Below are 6,279 nucleotides of genomic sequence, written 5' to 3'. Positions count from 1 at the left end.
TAAAAGGCCGTGTTGGATGGTGGCACTATCTATGCATGAACTGCAGTCTTAAAAGTTTAAGTTACAAGATTATTCACAAAATGCTTTTGGTTCAGTTACCACTCAATTTTTTATTAATATTGGTTACATTTGAAGTGTACTGAGTCTATTCACAAATGCTTTTGAAAGATGATCAGAGAAATAAAGTATAAACTTAGAAAATCACATGCATTCCATATCTGTGAAATATAACCTTTAAATACAATTCACTTTACATTAATTGTAGGGACAGGGAGAACATAGAAAGTAGAGGGGAAATGCTATTCAACACTGGAAAACACAGCTACTGTTGTAAATGAAAAAACAATTGATTTATTAAATGAATATAATATGGAGTAAAATGCAGTATAAAGGTAAAAAAGTAAATTCTAAATATAAATAATAGTGATTTACCTAATTAAGTTTCTTTCCCCCATTCAAAACTTTAAATACGATCTTCTGAAAAGCTGGATTTTAAAGTATGTGGCTCCCTTTAAGATAAACATGTAGCACTATAGTATCTGGAACTTGGCAAAGATCATCTTGTTTTAATAGGCCCAAAATAGTGTTAATTTAAGTGATTGCTCATCATAAGCATTTTAACAGTCTAGAATAATGTAAAAATGAATAAGTACTTTAGTTTATTATATTTATTTCTGCCTCTAAAGATAGACACATTTCGAATATACTTTATGGAAAATGTTTCTAGCCAGAGTACCCATATATTCTGACAAAGACTTAAAATTTGGATACTTTGGTAGATAGTCTCCTTCTAAGAACAAAGGTTAACAGCCACTGGATAAGTTGATTTGTCAATAGAATTTGAAACAACCACAACTTAATATGCACTTAGACACTGGTAAACTTTTAGATAATAAAGGAAAAAAAACAAAGACTGTTATTCTGTTTCCTCAGTAAGGTCCTCGCAGGTTTTATAAAGCTTATGTAGTTCAGTACTCCAGCTGGGATTTCAAAATGCTAGCAGTACAATGCATATTAACAGCAATATGCAAAACAATAGAAATAGAGAATCAATGAATGACTTCATACTATAAAAATGAAACAAGGCACTTTCGATAAATATACACAGAGCTGAAACAAGCATAAACATTTTTTGTGACGTTAACTCACCCTCAGAGATGTTCATAAAAAGTGAAATAGTAAAGGCACTACATAATTCTTTCAGTTCACTACCCTTACTAAAGAAATTCACCAAATAAACTTGGCACAAAATAGTTTAATTATAAAGTGCATCACTTGGCTAAATACATTAAAAAGAAAATCAGCCATATTACATATAACATTTTCATTTGTACAGAAATAAGAATTCAATGTGAAGTGTCAAGCTAGTTAGGAATTTTGTAGTATATATGGCTTTTTATGTGTTTTAACTCCTGTAGAATCTAATTTTCAAAAGAATATGCCTTGATTAGCAAAAAGTGGTAGTCTTCTGAAAAAGGGAAACAGTGAATTTACAGGTAGAAATTTAAAATGAAGATTATGTGGGAAATAACCAGCTGTAACATTAATAAACTAGAATACTTACAGAATCTTAGTATTATGAATTGGATTTAAAAATCAAGACTACTTTGCCTCTTTAGCTTTAGTATGGTGACAGATCTTTAAAACAGTTTTTCTTGGGTACTAAAAATCATCTTATTCTTTTATATATTAACATTTCAAATAAGTCATTTTTGTTTAGGAGATGATAAACATGTCAACATTTAATGCTCATTTCATCTTTACTTTTACTACAATGTTGATTGATTTAAACCATTAAGGAAAATATGTCACATCAGTGATACAAAGAAGTATGAATCACATAGATAGTAACATGCAATTAATTTCCATTGGGCTAATATAACTGGCAATTTAAAACAGGTGCAAACACACACACAGGCACACAAGCTAATCTGAAGTAACATTATAGGCAAAACAGCATAGTAATTTCTACACAGTACTCCAGAATGTGGGCACTGATAACAGAATTCTAACTAGATTTTTTTCATTGTATTGAATACCAGGCTGAATAAAAGACAAAAGCAACAGGGAATATATTTATGATTCCAATAATTTAAAAAGTTTTTATGTAAATGTTATACATTTAAATTCTTGTTCTTTTCTCTGTTTCAGTCTCTATTGCTTTGTTTTGTTTTGTTTGGTAGCAAGGATCGAACTCGATGATACCTTGTACTTGTGAGGCAGGCAGCGGAACCACTGAGCCAAATTCCCAGCCCTCAGTCTTTTTGTCCTTGAATGGCATTTGCCGTTCTATTCTAAAGTTGCTGATGTGTCAAAAGGGAGGGAACTGCCTGCGTTGTATTAGTCTCCTTCAGCACTATCGGCCACTTCTGCAACCTCCACTTCTGATACTAAAACTGAACTGTGGCTTATTATCAACTATAGATACTTCATCCAAGACATCTTGGTCAGTTTTGAGTGCAGAGGTCTCTGCCCTTAGGATCTGTCCATTTTCTGTTTTGGATACATCATTCTTCAGGGTCTAGAGACAATGTTCTAATTCTGCTCTCTAAAGTGTCTACGTGAAGTTGTTTCTCACTAAGCAGTTTCTTCAGGGATTCTACCTCTTTGTTTTTCAAATAGTTCTCTCTGTAAATGGTACTTTGTCTCTTTTAAAGTTTCACCGAAAGCCCTGCTTTCTTCTTAAGCTATTGAATGGACCTGGTGGATCAAAGAAACTCTCTCACTGCAAGGCAGTTAGCAATGTCCTTGTGAGCTACTAAATTTTGAAGAACTGCTTGCAATCCTAAACATCTATCTTCTAAAGAAATCGGCATTGTCATTACTTTTAAAACAGTGCTTTGGTGGAAGTGCTAATCAAAAGCCTGGAAACATCTCTTTTAATTTGTCATTAAGCTTAGAGAAGTTAGTGTATCCTCTGAAAACTACCCAGCTTTCTTCTGGGGCTGTCTTTACTAGTTTTTTTATACACAGTAAATTTGGCTGTTTCTTCCATCACCTCATAGTAGGTGTAGATGGTCTGTCTTCCCAATTCACTGCTTGAGGATTTTGTTCCTCAGTTTCTCTTGGTCTAGTAGAATACTCAGTGGATGAATCTGTACCTATAAACTTAGTCTTAATGAGAGGACTGCTACAGATAGATGAAGTTCTATCCAGTTGATCAGGAACACTTGTCTGTTTACAATTACCCATATTTGAATGTTCCAACTGGCCTTTGGAGGAGGTTGAGCTTGTTGAGACGCTGCCCAAAGAACTCCTTTGATTTCCGTTGGTTGTAAAACTAGAAACAGAGTTTTCTGTGGGCATAGGAACTGGGACCAAAGGAGTCGCCATTTTCTGCTTCTGCAACAAATCTGTACACTGCTAAGTCCAAACGCTTAACAAACAACTACTAGGCAATCCACTTTCTTCTTAGGAATTCACCATCTCAGACAGGTGACGAGGTCGGATTCAGAGCAACCAGGCGGGCGAGACTGGATGGAGAGAGGAAAGTGGAGAAACCCTAGGGGTCTGCGCGGGTAGGGCTCTTTAGCTCTGGGGGCAGCAGGACTTGCAGCTCCTGGGTGCCGCGCGGGGCCATGGCCTCTCAGACCCACGGAGAAGTGTGGTGGCCGGACGGTGGCACAGGTCGGGGTCCGGGGCCTGTGGCGTCGTCTGTCCACTCTCTCGCGCCACCAGGCACCCAGAGTGCAGCTGTCACCGGCAAGGAAGCCGAGCACAGCGCCCCCACCCGGTCCTTTAGCTCACTCCATGATCCAGCTGGAGCGCTCTTCCCCTGGACTGTAAAACCCGATTCCTCTATCTGCAGCGTTTCTTCTTTCCCTGCACAACCTAGTACTTTATGTGACCTTCCGCTCCGAAAGCAGCCGCTCAGCACGTTTCCCACCCTCAGCCTGGCCAACCCGTCTGGGATCCCGGCACAAGGAGTGTCCAACCTACTTTTGAGTTCCAGTTTAAAGGACGGAGTTAGAAGTTCAGAGCCTAGCAAAGAGGCACAACCAAGAGACATATTCTTGGATTTCTCCCTTGCAGATATGTAGGCAGAGATAAAGCTGACAGAACAGAGGTAGCTACCTGTCTGCAGGGGTTGAAAAATAATAATAAAACACAACAAAACAGAAAACAAGTTTTACTCAACTAACTGGATATTTCAAACAAAAGTAGCTTTTAGATTAAAATAATTCTGGGCAATTAGTGTGGTTTCTTATTTTATTTTCTATAACTCACAAAGTCCACAGTCCGAATTCCACAGAGCCTCTCTGAAGGACAAGGATGGTGTGTGTTTATCAGCATGTACTTCCCAAGTGAAGCCCAGGGAACAGTTCCTTGTGTCTCTCACCTGGCCAGACCTCGAATTGTACAGCCAGCACGAAGGGTAAAAAGGAAATGAACTTGCAAGGTGCATGGGCTGGGGCCGGTGTGGCCAGCACGGTGAGTGGCTCTCCATTAATTAAAAAAAAACCATGAGGTTGAGAAATTGTCTCAATAAGGAGAACTTCATTTGTCCTGAGGTGAGAGCCAATCAATAAATTAGTTGGCTGAGGGTTGAGACTAGTAGGAAGAAAAAGGGTCAAGATCTGCTCAAAAACAGGAAGGCAGTGTAGAGCCAGCTGGGGGGAAGGCGAGCAATTTACAAAGGCGGAAAAAGAAAATAAAAGCCACTCCAACCCCAGAATGCCATTTCTTGTGATGTATAAACTAGCTGATCTTTGTTAGCCCTGGGAGAGGCAGAGGATGCAGTGTGTGTCGCCATTCATTTCCCCCTGTGATTGTCTGCATTAGGGTAGGACAGAGGGAAAATCAATCAGAAATCCACCATCACTAAGAGCACATCCTGGGCCTGTAATTCTGCTAATGGTGCTCCAAGAGGGGTTCTTTCTTAGCCTCAGACCTGAGGTGCAGCCTAGGCTGGGATGCTGAACTGAGGGGTGTTCCATCAGCAGGAGATGGGCTGGGCAGGCAACGGCCCTGGGATCCCAGCTGGCCTTGTAAAACTTGAGTCATGGTGACAGAGTTCTTTCCATCATCGTTTATGCTGCACCTTCCTGGCTACATTACTGTTATTTAGCATCCTGCCGTCATCCATAAAGTACCTCTCTGCCATTTGTTTTTAATTTCTCACTCTCCTGAGGTTGGCTGTTCTCATTCCCCGTCTGGAGCTGAGAGAGAGATTAAAGGGCTCTCTCTCGGGCTGTTGCACGCCAGCCCTGTTGGGGTTGGGTGGGAGCCTGGGTCCCCTCTGCAGCCTGGCCCTGTGGCAGCACCTGTCTGGCACCTAGCATCTGGCCTACTCTCCCCCACGGTTCCAGTTTATGGCCCTGTGCAAATCTTTGTTTCTTTTGTGTGTCCTGAGCCATAAAATGGACAAATTACAGTGGCTCCCGTTTTCATCAGAGGGATGCCATGTCGAATGTTATGTTTTCCCCAAATGTAATAAATCTGAGAGATCAAATATGATCATCAAAAGGAAAACTCTCTGAGTTCCCAAGAAGGGCACTTGCTATCTTACAAAGCCTTGTGGCTGCTCTGGCGCCTTCTCCAGGAGGGCTTCCCTGACCACGCAGGATGTCCTCTGACTTGTTTTCACCATAGCACTTAATCTCCAGCTGTGCCTGCTCTTGATCATGCCTGTGCATTCTACCTGTGTATTCACTTGTATCTGTCCCTGCAGACCACACTGGATGCCTTCAAGGGCAGGGGCTGGGCTACTTTGTCGCCTGCTTTGTCCTCAGTACCTTCTTCAGTGCGTGGCCCATGGCACATGAAATATATTTACTAAATAAATGAATACAGCCCTATGCTAGCAACTAATAAGAGTAATAAATTGTATTACAAGGTGCGAGGCAGTTTGAATGCGAGGCTCAGTAACATTCATGTATTGCAGCCTTAGTTGTCAAACAGGAACTCAGGTGTGCAAAGATGCTCAGTTTATGTATGCCGGGAGTTAACTTGTTTCCAAATCGTTAGCTCCACCCGAGGGCAGACTATTCCATCTTGCCAATAAAAGAACACTATCATTTCATCATCTTCCTTTTTTTGTACCCTAGCTAATTCCAAAGCATCAACCTCTGCTTGTGCTGTGTTCTCTAACTGGTTGAACTTGCCCTGTGCTGGCTGCCCCACCCCAGCCATCAGGGGAAGATCATGTATGGGTGCCAGTGCTGGCCTGGGCACTTTAGAGCCTTACAGCATAGTGGGTACTGTGCAGGGCTTTGCGCCTAAGAGGCCACAGCCCCACCACACACACATTTTTTTATTCCTTTTTTTTTTTTTTTTTTT

At 40.8% G+C, this 6,279-nt stretch overlaps 1 pseudogene; it reads right to left on the bottom strand.

The window, feature by feature from the left end:
- Window positions 1–2,340: 2,340 nt before the first annotated feature.
- LOC104860360 lies at window positions 2,341–3,333 on the bottom strand (annotated as a pseudogene).
- Window positions 3,334–6,279: the final 2,946 nt, after the last annotated feature.

Source organism: Fukomys damarensis, unplaced genomic scaffold, assembly GCF_012274545.1.
Source record: "Fukomys damarensis isolate Sample0158 unplaced genomic scaffold, DMR_v1.0_HiC HiC_scaffold_8, whole genome shotgun sequence".
Classification (NCBI taxonomy): Eukaryota; Metazoa; Chordata; class Mammalia; order Rodentia; family Bathyergidae; genus Fukomys; species Fukomys damarensis.
Note: the sequence above shows the minus strand (reverse complement) of the source record. Positions and strands in the feature narration are given on the sequence as shown.